The sequence below is a fragment of the Eumetopias jubatus genome, unplaced genomic scaffold (assembly GCF_037043125.1).
Source record: "Eumetopias jubatus isolate StellerSeaLion01/CBP00866 unplaced genomic scaffold, mEumJub1_p1.0 scaffold_8, whole genome shotgun sequence".
Classification (NCBI taxonomy): Eukaryota; Metazoa; Chordata; class Mammalia; order Carnivora; family Otariidae; genus Eumetopias; species Eumetopias jubatus.
In genome coordinates, this window is record NW_028274814.1 from 116,301,775 (window position 1) to 116,319,418 (window position 17,644).

The following is a 17,644-nucleotide window of genomic DNA, read 5'->3' on the forward strand; positions in this document are numbered from 1 at the left end:
TGTCTGCCTTTAGCTCAGGTCATGACCCCAGAGTCCTGGGATTGAGTCCCACCTCGGCCTCCCTGCTCAGCGGGGCAATTGCTTCTCCCTCTCCCTCCTCCCCCTGCTCGTGCTCTCTCTCAAATAAATAAAATCTTTTAAAAAAGAGAGAGAGAAATAGATGATACAACAAAATTAGTTGTGGAGTATAATGATTGATAGAAAAAGGCAGAAAATCTGCAAGGATATAGAGTACTTGGAAAACACTATCAATGAACTTGAAATAACTGACAAGAACACTCCACCCCTAAACTGCAGAATACATATTCTCTTCAAACACACATAAAACATTCCAATATACCATACGCTGGGCCACAAAACAAGTCACCATAAATTTGAAAATACTGAAATCATGAAAAGTACCTTATGTGATCACAATAGAACCAGAGAGCCAAAATGGAGAGAAATCTGGGAATACTCCCAAATACTGGTAAATTCAACAACAAACTTCAAAATAACCCATGGGTCAAATAAATCACAAGGAAAATTTAAATACATTTGAATTGAATGAAAACAAAAACAGTGTATCAAAATGTATGGAATGTAATTTAAACAGTGCTCAGAGAAAATTACAGCTTTAAACAACTATGAGAAAAGAAGAGAGGTCACAAATCAATAATCTAAGCTTCCACTTTAGGAAACAAGGGGGTGGGGATAGCACATTAAGCCTAAGCAAGCAAAAGAAAGAGACCAAAAAAATGTTTGAGTAGAAATCAATGAAACAGAGAATAAAAAAATAGAAAAATAATCAATTAAATACAAAGTTGGTCCCTTTTTTATTTATTTTTTTATAAAGGGGTGGGGGGCAGAGGGAGAGAATCTTAAGCAGACTCCGTGCTGAGCACGGAGCCTGACACGGGACTCAATTTCACAATCCTGAGATCACGACCTAAACCAAAACCAAGAGTTGGATGCTCAACCAACTGTACCTCTCAGGTGCCCAAAATTTGGTTCTTTAAAAAGATCAACAAAATTGACACACTTAGGCTAGATTTACCAGAAAACAGAAAAGATACAAATTACTAAAATAATGAGAGATCATTACCAAACTTACAGTAATTTAAGAGAATTTTTAAAATATGAATTTTTTATCAACAAATCAGACAGTTAACATGAAATGAACTAATTCTAAAAGCATACAAGTTATCAAAACTCAAAAAGAAATAGAAAATCCAAATAGAACTGTAACAAATGAGGAAACTGAATTAGTAATTAAAAATCTTCCCACAAAGAAAAGCCCAGGCCCACAATGCTCCATTAATGAATGCTATCAAATAGTTAAAGAAGTAATAGCAATTCTTAGGAAACTATTTCAGAAAAAAGAGAGGGGGAAACACCATGCAACTCCTTCAATGAGGCCAATGTTGCTCTGATACCAAAGTTGGACAAAGGCACCACAAGAAACCAACAGACTAATATTCCTCATGAACATAAACATGAAATTCCTTAACAGAATCTAGGAAAACCAAATTTAGCAACATATGTAAGATTATACAGCATGACTAAGTGAAACTTATCCCAGGAATGAATACAGGGTTAACCTCTGAAAATCAATTAATGTCATATTCCATATTAATAAAGGACAAAATCCATTGGATGCGGGGGGGGGGGGGGGATCTGACAAAATCCAACACCCATTCATGATTAAAAACTCAACAAACCAGGACAAAATAGAATTTCCTCAATCTAATAAAGGGCATCTACAGAAAACCTACAGCTAACGTTACACTTAATAGTGAAAATCTACATACTTTCCCCTGAAGACCAGGAGCAATGCAATACACTCTCAATGCTTATTCAACATCTTACTGAAGGATCTAGCCCATATAACAAAGCAAAAATGAGTAACAGAATATATTAACATTCAGATTGGAACGATCTGATCTTATCAGACACAATCATATATGTAGAAACAATACTAAAAAATCAACTGTGGGGCACCTAGGGGGCTTGGTCGGTTTAGTGATCAACTCTTGATTTTGGTTCAGGTCATGATCTCGGGGTCCTGAAATTGAGCCTTGCCTTGGGCTTTGCACTGGGTGTGGAGGCTGCTTGAGAGTCTCTCTCCCTCTCCCCCTCCCCCTCCCCATCCTTTCCCTCTCCCCCTCCCCACCCCACCACACACTCTGTTAAAAAATTGCATTTCTATACAATCTAAAAAATTATGAAAATTCTACTCCCAATATCAAAAATTCCAAATTCTTCAGAATAAATTTAATGAAAGTGCAAGAATTATATATCGAAAACTAAAAAACACTGTTGAGAGAAATTAAAAATCTAAATAGAGACATCACATATTCATGGATTAGAAGACTCTTAAGTTAGCAATTTTTCCCACACTGATCTTGGATTCAATGCAAATCTTATCAAATCACAACAAATGTTTTTTGTAGAAATTGACAAGTGGGTCCTAAATTTTACATGTAAATGGAAAGAATCTAGGATCACTTTTGAAAAAGTTGGAAAGATTTACACTACCCATTTTATTTTTTTCTTTGAATTTTTATTTGTATTTATTTTTCTTGAGTAAATGTGGGGCTCGAACTCACAACCCCAAGATCAAGAGTCACATGGCTCCACTGAGCCAGCCAGGCACCCCTATACTACCCATTTTGAAACTTACTATAACACTACAGTTATCAAGGCAGTGTGGTACTGGAGTAAAGATAGGAATATAGATGAATAGAACAGAATTGAGACTCTAGAAACAAACCCTTATGTTATAAAAGCAACTGATTTTTTACAAAGGTGCCAATATAATTCAAGGGAAAAAGAACAGCCTTTTTAGCAAATAGTGCTAGGGCAACTTGGCGTCCACTTGGCATCAAAAAAATTTTTTAAACTTTGGGGGGCCTGGGTGGCTCAGTGGGTTAAGTGTCTGCCTTCAGCTCAGGTCAAGATCCTGGGGTCCTGGGATCCAGCCCCAGGTAGGGCCCCCTGCTCAGCGAGTAATCTGCTTCTTCCTCTCCCTCTCCCTCTGCCCCTTCCCCCTCTCATGCGCATGCACGCACACTTGCTCTCCCTTTTAAATAAATAAAATCTTTAAAAAAAATTTAAAAACTTAGACCATACACAAAAGTTAATTCGATATGGATCCTAGATCTAAATGAAGGAACTAAAGGTAAACAGAGGAGAAAATCTTTGTGATCTTGGATCAGGCCAAAAGTTCTTAAACACATCATCAAAATCATAAACCATAAAAGGAAAAAATTATAAACTAGACTTCATCAAAAACCTTTGTACTTCAAAGACACAAGTATAAGAAAAAGTAAGCCAAAGACGGGGAAAAAAAATCTTCGTAAGTATGTCTCTAATAAAAAACTTTAACCCAGAATATATAAAGAACTTTTACAACTCAATAATAAGACAAAAATACCCAGCTAAAAAAAAAAAACGGGCAAAAGATTTGAATAGAATTCCACCAAAGATGACTATACAGGGAAAATGCAACATCATTTATATTTAGGGAAATGCAAATTAAAATCACAAGTAGAGTTTTGGGAACCCCCATTCCCCATGTTGTTCAAAGGTCAACCATAGACTCTTTCTCTGTTACGAGACTTGACCTATCTCCGTTTGCAAGTTCAGATCTTTGTAGAGTATCTTTGTATAGATGGGTTTACATTTATAGTGCTACACAATGTTTCTTGACAAACAATTTCCATTTAATCAAAAACTAAATGTGGTAAGCATTCCTCCCTTGGCTTCCAAGATTCTACCCTTCTCTGGTTTTCCTCGGTACTCTCTTTCTCCACCTACCCATTACATGCTGATGTTCACAAGCCCTCTTCTGATTCCATACACTCTCACTAGGAATCCCATCTACATCCAGGATCTGAACTACCACTATTTCTGACTCTCTTTCCAATTCAGAGAAACTTCTCCCCAGTTTTACTTGATTCATTAACTCCCTCCAGGCCAGGTTTAATACTTCTCTGTATACTCTCAGCTAACACTTACGTAATTCTAATCTGGCATTTCCTTAATTATAATGTATTCTCTCAGCAGTTCTAGGTCAGGTGTCCTTCTGACATGCCACCAAAACACACCTTCATTTACCTCTATAGCACTTTCAATTTATATTACAAGTAACTATATATAAATTATAACCATTCATTTTCTCCCACCAGGCACTGCTTGAGATGTGGCACGATGTCTTATTCACAATTTTCCCAATATCTAGTATAGTGCAAGACCCATGACAGGCACTCAAAAATCGGCTAAACCAATGAACAGGAGAAATAAAAATGTGCTTTAAATTGTAAACATACAAGGCGCCTTGGTGGTGCAGTCAGTTAAGCATCCGACTCTCAGTTTTGGCTCAGGTTGTGATCTCAGGATAATGAGATTGAGCCCCAGGTTGGGCTCTGCACTCAGCATGGAGTCTACTTAAGACTCCCTCTCCCTCTGCCACCCCTCCCCCAGATGCACATGCACTTGCGCTCTCTAAAATAAACCTTTAAAAAATAAATGAAAAATAAATTGTAAATATACCTCTGTGAAAAAAACCTTCAACGATTTATTTTTTCAAAAAACAGGCCAAGAAAGGTTAAGTGACTAACTCAGTCAAGTCTTCGTCTCCTGAATCACAGTTCTCTTCCCACAAAATCATATGCCTATTAGTTCATGCTTACTGATCTAAGCTTCCCAGGATCCTCTAGAAGTAACGTAAGAATATTAATTGGAGAAGAACCATTTCAAATGCATCCACCCCAGCTCTTGCTGGCTTTATCAGTTGTAGAGAACTTAGATGTTAATTATTACTTAATAGTTTTTCTGCCCAATATAGACTAATCTTTAATTGAACCAGTCTTTTCACATATCCTTCATATATAATTTAATATATATCACACAACAGTATGTGAAAAATAATGTGCAAATTGTAATTTGTCAGCACTCCAAAAATATATAATTGTATTGTATGCTCTTTAACAATATCTCAAGCGTCTGCCTTAAACCAAAATGTGATTCAGATGAGAAAAACATACTGAATGCTAAAGATAAGCACTTCAACTTAGCAGGAAAATCCCTATAGTCCACTGCTAACGTTTTCAGTGGTTGCTACATTATCCTGCAATTGTGTTACTGGGCAACAACTCAGAAGCTAGGCTAGTAACTTATATAAAAAACAAATGACTCAAACCAAGATTTATAAAAATACTGAGACTCTACTTTCTTATACCTTTAAATGAAACAATTCCTTGTCATAAGCATCAGATACAGGATTTACAGTAAGACTACAAAAATTACCCAGAATTTATTTAGAGACATATTTTGAGAGTGATAGGCACTTTCCAAAAGGAAATGGATAGGTTTAGGTTCCTCCCAACTCTATGAATTTTAGTGCAAAAGAAATTTAAAGTTATAATATGCAGAAACTGGGCACTTCCTGCTTTCTTAATTTCTTTACTACTGGATTATATCTCAGTTAAACTTAAAAAAAAAAAAAAAGCTAGACTAGCTAGACTATACAGCTTGTGATCTCTCCATGACCCATAGAGGCAGCCCCACTGGAAAATTATAAAACTTAAGATGATGGCTACTTTATGAGGGCCAAATAAAAGTACTGACATAATTCATAAATAAGTCTTGACCAGGAAAAAAGTAAAATGGAACAGGGTAAAATGGAGAGATAGGGAGAGAGGGATTTTACAAGGGAGGTAGAGGGAGGAGAGAGTTGGGGGAAGTGTTTTTAAAATTAAGATTCTACTACGGAAGAACCAGGAAATTGACCAAACTCCCCAAGCCCACTTGAGAGTAGTGCCAGCATTCCTGAGGAGTCCTCACTGCTGATATTGTCTTGGCAAATTCTTAAATATCACACTTTCTAGGAATAGAATCTTCCCTTCCAATCCCAATGAATTCCCTCTCTTTTAATTCCCTTTCTTATGGTTTACAGTTGCCCTTTCTCTCTCACTCTCTCAAAGATTTTCTTTTACTTCTATTACACTATGGAAGAGGGGGAAAAGTACAAATGCACATTTCTCATCTCTAAGAATCATTTATTCAGCAACTTATATTTGGAAGATACTAAGGATACAGCTCATTGAGATCTGGTGTCCTGCCCTTAAGGAGCTTACAATCTAGTTAGGAAGGTGAGGCATATACAGAAATGATAAATCGCAATATAAAGTGTAAGTATCAGATGAGAATGGCTAATGAAAACATCCTACAGGATTTCAGAGAAGAAAGAGTTCAGAACATGTTACCCTAAAATATGCCACTTTGGTGTACTGATTGAGTTAAAAGCATTTAAGCAAATAGCAGGTGCAAAAAGGGGCACTCTGACCCTCCTTTTTCTTCTTGAAAACAGAAGATAAACATCCCAGAAGAAAAAAAAGAACAAAACCTGTACCAGGAGTACAGAAGACATTCTTATCACCAGAGATGGGGGATCAAAGCTGAGAAATCTGTACAAACAAGCCTTATTAAACTAATCTTTATCTTCCTAGTCACTTCTCCACAATTTACTACTCAACACAAAACCCCTTGTCTTTTTTACACAAATTTATTGTTTCTTTATCTAAAAGGTATAAAAGGTTTCCGCTCTGGTTACTTCAAGTCTTCATTCTCCTGTGAAGGCCCCCAAGTACATGTAAAATTTTTTTTAAACTTGTACGCTTTTCTCTGTTAATCAGTTTTATGTCAATTTAACTCTCAGGCCAGCTAGAGACTCTAAGAGAGTAGAGAACTTTTCCTCACCTGCGGAGATTATGGTGGAGTTGAACTTTATAGAAAAGGTACAATTCAGATTTTAGGAAAGAAGGGAAGAAATCAGGTCAGGAAGGCGGAAAGACTCAAAGACTTGGAAGAAAGGGAGAAAACACATGGTAGGTTTAGAGGATAGTGAGGAAATCAGTCTGGACACAGAACAGTTTTTCTATAAAGAACATGAACATGAAATGGCAGAGTGAGAGGAGATTTTGAAGAGTTCAGGTTAAGAAATGTGAACTTTAGTTGGTAGGAAAGAGTACTTCAGGAAATTTTTTACAGATACACACACACATGCCCTAAAGTACACACAGATTAGACAATTTGACAGAATTACTGAACTTAATACATTATGTATGACAAAATTAAAATAAAACTCAATTACTTTAGGCAGAGACAGTACCTAGAAAACACACAGAGAATTCTGACAATTAATCTTTGTTAAGATTTCATTCTTCTAAACTTCTTGAATTAGAACTTCCCATGACAAAATGCTGACTTCTGATTACTAAGAATTTTATACGAGTCATTCTTGATTTTTCTTCTCTGCTTGTCTTGCCCAACTCTTGAATATTTCATTACTTCAACATCAGCATATGGAAAAGAGAAAGGGGGAGGGAACTAAGATGAAGTCAACGGATTTTTGCAATGTAGTAAGACATGCAACTTCAAGTTGCAATTCCCATTACCAATAGTTTGATTTCAAAGAAGTCATTCAGTCTCAGTGTCTCAAATGTTCTCACTTCCTTTCTGACATACTTGAAAGGTTATAGCACTCAAAAAAATCATGAAAAAGTGCTCTGAAAACTCCTTGCCATACAGTCATACAAATTATATCAATAAAGGTTTAATGGGTGGAGAAGGAGTGAGGTTACTGGCTCAACCAAGGCTTAAAAACACTTGTGGATACTGTTTTAATCTACCAATGCGCTATGTGTAACCCTAAATTGGTATTATTCTATTATTTGAGTAGAATGGAATATTATACTGAATATAGCCTGCACACTTCATCTGATTAGAAAATATTCGAAAGAAAGAATACCGGACATACACTGTCCTATATAACCAAAGGGTAACTCAAATCCATTTGCAACTCTCTGGAGAGTCCTGTATGACACTGAAATTCAAAACATTCTAGTAATTCCACACAAAATGAGTTTGAAATCAAACTTCAGTACAGAAGGTGCGTATTAACTGTAACCACCTACAGGCTAAACCCATGAATTTACAGAATTCTGAATCCAGATAATTGTAGGATAGTTACATTTAATTATATTCTAGTTGAATATCAGACTTGTTTACGGAGATGTTGCTTGGTAACAGAAGCACTGCTTTAACAACCTACTCAGTTTTAGATCTCAAGTACTTTGTGTTCATAGTCTAAACACTATCAACTATAACACATATAAGAAATTAAGAACAAGTTTCTTGCATACTAGACATCTCAGATTTTACTGAAACAGCTTCATAATTACAACTCATGTAACTTAAGGATTTAAAAATACTTGGCAGTGGGCATTTTGAAGAGCTAAGTGCCCATTTATTATGGTCAAAAGCTGGTAAGGATTTATCAAAATGTCCATTTAATCCAGGCATTCATTTACATAGTCCAGACGTTATCTCTGAAAGGACTGCCAATATCACTATTAAAATTGTCTGCGGGGCCACAGAAAGTGGTTAGCATAGTTTTTTCATCACAAATTAAACTGGTGGTACCACACGTTCAGCCAGTTAGTGAACTAGCTACACAAGCACCGCGCTGGAGTGCATCAAAAAACTCCAAAAAGGGGCGCCTGGCTGGCTCAGTCCGAGGAGCATGCGACTCTTTTAATCTCGGGGTGGTGAGTTCGAGCCCCGGGTGTAGAGATTACTTACATACATACATAAATTAAAAAAAAAACTGCATAAAAAGTTTCACGTGCATTTAACTAGCTACAGAACATGTCTCACAGCCTACGTTTCTCACACCCGCTCCAATTACTTTACAGGAAAAGTACAAAAAATTCAAGGGCAAACTGTGAAGAAAAGGGGAACATTCCAAACCACGGACAAAACAGCGTCCCCATTGAAAGACGTTACGTACCAGACTCGCACTCAGTCCTTGCAACTTGCGCGCAAAGAACTTAAAAGCGCCCGGTGCTGTGGCCGCACCCGCCACCGGGGAACACCCGCACAGCTCCAACCACGGGCACCCACTCAGCTCTTCTCGCACCGGCATTGGGGCTAAGGGATGCAGTCCCACACGCGGGGTGCTGGCCCGGCCTGCAGCCGCTCGCGACGCGGACTGAAGAGGAGGAGCAGGAAAAGGAGGGCCGAGCGCGCCCCGCGGGCTCCCGACTCCAACAGAAACGTGAGGTTTCCCGAGAGAGCTCCGAGGGCAGAAAGGGCGGCGGTGGAGAGGCAGCTTCGCTCCACCTCGGCGGACGGGCTTTCTCAGGGTAGCGAGGGAGCCCAGTAGCTGCCGCCCGCGGACACGCCAACCTCAGCCCGCCGCCCGCCGCCCCCCGCCCCCCGCCTTTCAAGCCCAGAGGAGCGCCTCGGTGGGGAATCCTAAGAGAGCGCAAGGCAGGAAGTCCCGCCCCTACGCCGACGTCACCGACGCCGCGGACGCCGGCTGCGGTCAGCAGCCGTTAGAGGGAGGAGGCGAGCCGAGCGGAGGAGGGAGCGGCGGCAGACAACGGCGGGAACGCCGGGTCGAGGCGGCGCTACGACAGAGCCTTGGGGGGGACGCAGAGACTTGCTTCAACCAGCCAGACTGAAGTGCGTGGTTGAGCGAGAAGCCGGTCTCCCTCGCCTCCTCGCCACGCTATGTTTCTAGGGGATTTTCCCCTTTTCGCGCTTCCCTCTGCCGGCTCTTCGCACACTCTTAACTCTTTGAGGGCTCCGAGGAGGTCCTGCCGCTGCCTTCGACCCCGATTGTGCACATATAATGGGTCCTGGAGTCGCCTGCCTGCCACGCAGCCTGGGGGCGTCAGCTCAGCTAGCCAGGAGGAACTGGCCAGGTTAGGACCGGGGCCCTGGGTGAATCCTTCCCCGCCCCTCGCGTCCTGCTCCAGAGTCATAACATTTGTCAACTCTTTTTTTTTTTAAGATTTTATTTATTTATTTGAGAGAGAGAGAGAATGAGAGATAGAAAGCACGAGAGGGAAGAGGGTCAGAGGGAGAAGCAGACTCCCTGCTGAGCAGGAAGCCCGATGTGGGACTCGATCCGGAGACTCCAGGATCATGACCTGAGCCGAAGGCAGTTGCTTAACCAACTGAGCCACCCAGGCGCCCTTTGTCAACTCTTTATTTAAGGTTGTAAACTAGAATGGGGAGAGAAGGTACTAGTTTTTGAGAGCATCAGTTATATACCAAGGGCTGAAATGAGGTAGAGTTTCAGTCTCTTAAGAATACGTGGTAGAAGAAATAGATACTCTTCTTTACCACGTTTGTTCAGCGTCTTGGTTCGGGGTTTTGGTTCTCATTGCATTGTGAAGCACAGCTTATTTTTACCTAGGCTGTAGCTATGATTAGAAAGGCAACTGAGATAGGGACTTTTTTTGTTGAAATGAGGAAAGAGGAGCCATTCCATGAGACAATGAGTTGGGTAATGGAGTGTCAACACATGGATTACAAAGATGTGGAAGATAGTGAACAGAATATAGAATCCAGAAACAAACTGCTGTGCCATGTACAAGTGTTTAATAATAGTAGCTCACATTTGCTGAGCATTTAGGTATCAAGTACCAGAGCACTTTTTCAGATTATATTATTTAACCCTAAGACGGGTGCAATTATTATCTGACTTTACAACATTACTCAGAGCCATTACTGGTAAGTGTTGAAGCCAGGAGACCTGGACTCCAGAAGTCTTGGTGGTAATCAGTAAACTATATGCTACAAATCACTGCTAAGTGGGAAAGAGATTATCTGAGAAATAACAAGCCTATGGAGACAGACTTTCTATCTCCTTTCTCAAATACCAGATGAATCAAAAATTTAAATGTAAAGAATGAAGCCAAAAAAACACTACAAGAAAATCAAGGAGAGTATCTTTATAATCTTGAGCTGAGAAAGGCCTTTGCTAAGTATGAAACAAGAACCAGAAACCATAACAGAAAAAAATGGTAAAAATTACCCACATGAAGATTGTAATCTTCTATATGCAAGTTGTAACCTTCTATACACAAATAATGAACCAGTGGAAAAATACATTTGTAACGTGGAAAAAGAAGGAAAAATATTCCTAATATACAAAGAGCTCATAGAATATCAATTTTAAGGGGCGCCTGGGTGGTGCCTGTTAAGCATCCCACTCTTGGTTTCGGCTCAGGTTGTGATCTCAGGGTTGTGAAATTGAGCCCTTCAATGGGCTCTGTGCGCAGCGTAGAGTCGGCTTCAGACTCTCCCTCTCCCTCTTCCCCCCCTACACATGCATGTGTGCGTTTCTCTCCAATCTTTCATTTTAAAAATATCAATTTTAAAAACACCTCAATATAATTAGCAAAGGAAATCAATAGGATATTTTTAAGCCAAGAAAAATGAACAACTAATTAAATGAAAGATGTTCAACATTCTGAACAGATCCTTTTTGTCCCTCAGGGTACATAGTGAGTGATACGGGGTTACAATTACTATTGTGCACTTACTGGTGTTAAGGTTGAAATTGGGACAATCTTATTTACCAAAATTTCATTAGCCTTTGCCCCAAAATCTCATTTCCTAGTCCATTCATTCTAAGGAAAATAACAAAAAGAAACCATTCATATGGATGTTCCTCACTCCCTTTTTTGTAATAAGTGTTTTTGGAAACAATGTAAGTGCCATCACTAGGATGCTAGTTAAATTACAGTGCATGTGCACAATGGAATACCTTTAACCTATTTATAATGATGAAAATCTTTATTTACATGAAAATATGTTCATAGCATATAGGTCCCCCCATAAAAGGAGAATACAAATCAGCAAGAACAGCATCATCTTGACATGAATATATATGTGTATATTTGTGTATATAAATGTGCAAAAAGATCTGGAAGGATGTTGGCCAAAATGCAAATGATTTTTATTTTGTCTTTTGGACTTTTTAATCTCATTTGAATTTTTTTATAATGTCTATCATTTTTACAAAAAAACTTTTATTTTTAATTAAAGATATGCCAGTGAAAGGGGAGCAGTTGACTGTAGACACCCATAGGTAGATGACCAATGTGAAATAATTATATCTGAGAGCTAAATTCTCAGCTTTTTAAGTATCCATAAATTTGATTATATTATTTTACCTCAAGTTAGCAAATGTAACTCATCACTTGGACATCATGATTCTGACTTCCTAAATTGGCCAGTGTATCCATCCTATGTGTTGTTTTCTTTGTACCTCTCCTGGTATTTGTGACACTCAATCATGATTCCCTCTTTCTGTCACTAGACTGTTTGCTCCTACAATATATATCTTTTTCTGCTATATGTTATATATTTATTTTCCCCTGATTCATCATTTGTCATCTATTTTATTTTTGTATGCAGAAATTTTACTTTTAATGCTAATGAATTATACAGATATTAAAGGGATAGTTCAACAACTTTATGCCAATAAATTTGACAACTTACATGAAGTGGACAAATTCCTGGAAAAAATACAATTGACACAAGAAGAAAAAGAAAAGCTAAATGGACCAATATCTGTTAAAGAAATGGAATTTCTAATCAAAAACTTTCCCAGAAAGAAAACTCCAGGGCCAGATGGCTTCACCAGTAAATTTTATCAGACTTTTAAAGAAGATAAAATACTAATCCTGTCTATTTCAGAGACTAGAGCAGGAATGAACACTTCCAAACTCATTTTATGAGGCCAAATAATCCTGATATCAAAACTTGACCAGGACATTCTACAAGAGAATTAAAAACCAGTATCCCACATAAATATAGATTTTAAAATTCTTAATGAAATATTGGCAAATTGAACCTTGCAATATAAAGGATAAGATGCTAAGAAAGGTGTGGTTTAACATTGAAAAGTCAGTGTAATTCACCACATTAACAGAATGGAAGAGAAAAAATGATGGTCTCAGTAGATGCAGAAAAAGCATCTGACAAAATTCAAACCCATTTAAAAAAAAAAAAAAAAACTTCAAGTACAGAAGAGAACTTCCTTGGGGCGCCTAGGTGGCTCAGTCATTAAGTGTCTGCCTTTGGCTCAGGTCATGATCTGAGGTCCTGGGATCGAGCCCTGCATTGGGCTCCCTGCTCGGCAGGAAGCCTGCTTCTCCCTCTCCCACTACCCCTGCTTGTGTTCCCTCTCTTGCTGTGTCTCTCTGTCAAATAAATAAATAAAATCTTTAAAAAAAAAAAAGGGAACTTCCTCAGTATAACAACAATCATCTTAAAAAAATGTAATGTGAAATATTAAATCTTTTCCCCCTAAGGTCAGGAACAACATAAGACAAGAATGTTTGCTCTCACCACTTCTATTCAGGGTTATGTTGAAGGTCCCAATCAATGTAATAAAACAATAAGAATATGCATAAAGATTGGAAAAACTTGGGCTTCCTGATTTCAAAACTATAGTAATCAACACAGCTGTACTGCCAAAAGCATATATAAGTGAGATGTAATTCAGAGTCCATAAATAATACGACCTCACTGATAATGAGGAATTCTTAATCTCAGGGAACAAACAGGGTTGCTGGAGTGGTGGGGGGTGGGAGGGATGGGGTGGCTGGGTGATAGACATTGGGGAGGGTATGTGCTATGGTGAGCGCTGTGAAGTGTGCAAGACTGTTGAATCATAGCTCTGTACCTCTGAAGCAAATAATACATCATATGTTAAAAAAAAGAAGAAGATAGCAGGAGGGGAAGAATGAAGGGGGAGAAATCAGAAGGGGAGATGAACCATGAGAGACTATGGACTCTGAAAAACAAACTGAGGGTTCTAGAGGGAGAACCTAGTGGGAGGATGGGTTAGCATGGTGATGGGTATTAAAGAGGGCACGTTCTGCATGGAGCACTGGGTGTCATATGCAAACAATGAATCATGGAACACTACATTAAAAACTAATGATGTATGGTGATTAACATAATAAATAAATAAATAATAAATAAATAAATAAAACCTTTATATTTATGGTCAATTGACTTTTGGCAAAGGTGCCAAGACAATTCAGTAGGAGAAAGAATAGTCTTTTCAAAAAAATGATGCTGGGAAAACATGGAAAACAATGAACTTGGACCCCTATACATATACAAATATTAAGATAAATCAAAGATCTAAATTTAAGAACTAAAACTCAGAAAAAAACATAGCCATAAATCTTCATGGCATAGCAATGCTTTCTTGGATGTGATACCAAGAGCACAAACAACCAAAGGAAAAAATAAATTATACTTTATCAAAATTAAAAATTAGGGGGCTTCCAAGAGCACTATCAAGAAAGTGAAAAGACTGCATCTCCTGGGGCTCCTCTCAGGCCAAGCCTTCGCCCCCACCTGCCCCACTGCAGATGAAGTGTGAGCACCACATGTGGAAGAAGAGAATTCCATAAGTTGGCTGATGCCAAGATATTTGAGCAATTGTGGTGTGACAGTGATGTGACTAGTGGAGGAAGGGATCCAGGTTTCCCAGCAGAACCCCAAGGACTTCTTTTGAGTTCTGAACCTTAATAAGAAATGTGATATCTTACAGCAAAAGGTGCTGGCAGTGTCAGTGTGTCCACAGTCTCTGCCTTATTTTGCTGCTAAATTCTGCCTCAATGCAATTGATGCATCCTGAAGACTCTGGCTTCCTCAACAGTCTTGGGGTATGCACTGTCTTTATTACAACAGCGGCTGGGGATTTCAGGATCCCGGAGAGTCAGAAAGAATCTGTGTCTCGATGCCTCCAGCACAGTGAGGAAGAGCCAGTGTTACCCAAGCTCACCTCCACCTGTCCAGGCTGGGTTCCATACTTGGAACATGTGCTGGGCCACCATGTCACCCCCCCCACCTGTATACCACCAAGTCTCCCCAGCAGATCTGGGGCTCTATGGTGAAGGATTACTTCGCCAGACAGCAGAACGTGTCCCCAGACAAGATTTTCCACATTATTATGGCCCCTGCTCTGATGATAAACTGAAGGCCTTTCGAGAAGATTTTCTCACAGCTTCACATGGTTCCCAGGGTGCTGACTGACTGTATATGAACCTCAGGTGAAATTGTTCAGATAATGGAGCAAAGTGACCTCTTGGTGAAAAGACGCTGCCATGTACACACTGTTTGGAGGCCTGAAGGAGAGGGTGAGGCACTGACACCATGACGGAGCCACCTCCAGCAGGTACCTGGCACACATCTTCAGACATGCGGCCAAGCAGCTATTTAATGAGGATGTGAGGGAGGTCACCTGCCACACCCTGAAGAACAAAGAGGTTACCCTTGAAAAGAATGGGGAGGTTCTGTTATGCTTCGCTGCTGTGTACTGCTTTCAAAACATCCAGGATGTGGTTCTAAAACTGGAGAAGGGCACCATACCACTTGGTGGAAGTGCTCGCCTGGACCAGTGGATGTTTAAATGACAGAGGCCAAGCCCAGACCGAGGATGGGCATGCAGACAAGGTGCTGCTGCGGCAGATGGAAGGCATCGACCCTGACCTCCCCATGCAGCCCCCTAAACCAGCGCCCACATGCAGGAGCTATACCAGGAGTGGCTAAACAGGGCCGACCCCCCCCCCCCCCCACGGAGTCCAGGAAGCCCTGCACACAATGTGCCAGGGCCCAGGGCCCCCTGCCGTCACCTGAGACCTCAAGTGGTAAAGATGAGAAGGTTGGGAGGCAGGTCCTATCAGCTGCCCAAGGAGGGAGGAGCAGCTGAGTGTGGGCATCAGAGACACTGGAGGAAAACCGCTCAGCTTCTCAGTTATTACCTTTGTTTTTCAGAATTCTCTACCCCCATTTGTTGGTGGCTCTCTCAGTCAGTTTGATTTGGTGCTATCTTTGTAATAATGTGCGACTGGAATATTTTAACAGAAGAGAAGGACTGCCCCAAGTTAAGTATCCATTTAGCCTAAGACTGAAAAATATCCTGAAGAACAAGAATGAAGATAGATTACCATCTTTTAGACTTAAAAAAAAATCCCAAAAATATCCTGTAAAGAGCTAAGACCCCAGAAGTTCAGATTCACGTGCTTCAGAGAGATTTGATGTGGAAATTAAGAGGATACGAGCAGGCTGTAGGGTTTGGGAGGCCACAGTCCACACTCTGCCTGATTTGGCTTTTATTTTTACCCACTTACATCATTCCTGAAAATGTTTTTGCTAGAACATGAATAAATTGCAACCTTTCGGAATCAGGGGCTGATATACAAATCCGGATTTCCAGCTTTTCTGACAACAGTGGGCCACGTTCCTCAGTCCTGTGGTTGCCAGAGTGCAGTAGCAGCCTCCTCCTGGGACCAGACCTCTAACTGGGGACCCTGTGGGTGTTGGTGGCTTGGGTCCCAGACTCATACTTTTATATTCAGCCTCTAAGGTGAACTCACCTTGAGACAGGGGAGGTCTGACAAGGGTGACCGGTATTACCAACTGGAGGATGGAGGATGGAGATGGGCTGCCCTGCTTAGGCCAAGCTGTGGGTTCAGGAGGCAGCTACCTTAATCCCTCCCCAGTGAGGTTAGCAGCAGAAGACCCTCCTGATCCTGCTGTGCTCCTGCCTTCTCCCTGTCTATGCTTCTTGAGGGACTCTCTCATCCTGCAGCCTACACTGCTCCTGTGAGCACACCTTAAAGAAGTAAGAGAGAAATAAGTTTATCCACAAAGAGAAGGGACTAGCAAGCAGCCAGAAATCTACAGAATCATGGCACTCCACGTCAGAACTCGTCCTTGAAATGAAAGACATCTGAGAATGGCCCGGTGTTGGTTTTTCAAAGCACTTGGATTTTGTTAACATAAATGATAATGTTCTTAAGCCCTCCATGGCCTAAAGCCTTAGCAGGCTCAGTTTCCTTCATCGTATTCTGTATCATATTGTACCTGTATACCTATCCGAGTTGATAGCTAAATATTGTTTGAAATTGTATATTTTTCGGGCACTTGGCTGGCTCAGTCAGAAGAGCATGAGACTCTGCATCTTGGGATCATGAGTTCAAGCCCCACATTGGGTGTAGAGATTACTTAAAAACTTTTTTAAAAAATTGTATATATTTTTCTTTCAATCTGTTCACAATAAGATTTCATCCTCCACAGCAACTGATATGGAATAAACAGGAAGAAGGTGAGGGGAAAAAAAGAAAGTGAAAAGACAACCTATCGAATGGGAGAAAATATTTGAAAATCATATCTGATGAGAACTTGTATTCAAAATATATAAAGAATTCTTACAATTCAACAATAAAAAGACAAGCTAATTTAAAAGCGGACGAAGGATTTGAATAGAGATTTCTCCAAAGAAGATATACAAACACCCAATAAGGACATGAGAAGATGATCAACATCATTTGTCATTAGGGAAATGAAAAATCAAAACCATGATGAGATACCATTTTACACCCACTAGGATGGCATGGACAATAACAAGCATTAGTGAGAATGTGAAGAAATAGAATTAGAATTACCTCAGTGGTGGGAATGTAAAATGGTGCTTTGGGAATAACGTGGCCGTTCCTCAAGAGGTTAAAATAAAGTTACTGTATGAACCAGCAGTTCCACTCCTAGGTACATACCTAAGTGAATTGGAAACCTATGGTCATGCAAAAATGTATATACAAATATTCATAGCAACACTATTCATAATAACTAAAAGGTAGAAACAACCCAAATCTCCATCAACTAATGAAGGAATAAAATAAATGTGGTATATCTATGCAATGGAATATGATTCAGCCGTAAAAATGAAGTGCTGATTCGTGCTACCACCTGGATAAACCTTGAACACATTATATGCAAA

At 39.9% G+C, this 17,644-nt stretch overlaps 1 protein-coding gene across 5 annotated transcripts in view; it reads right to left on the bottom strand.

Moving 5' to 3' along the window:
- Window positions 1-9,235, bottom strand: part of CEP83 (centrosomal protein 83) — a 137,079-nt gene extending 127,844 nt beyond the window's left edge. For 4 of the 5 annotated variants that reach the window (XM_088025286.1, XM_028105488.1, XM_028105485.1 and 1 more), the window contains exon 1: window positions 8,834-9,235. The gene's annotated coding sequence lies outside the window, so the exon portion shown is untranslated. Of the gene's footprint in view, window positions 1-7,153; window positions 7,332-8,833 lie in introns of all 5 variants that reach the window. The other variant, XM_028105487.1, reaches the window with a different exon arrangement.
- Window positions 9,236-17,644: the final 8,409 nt, after the last annotated feature.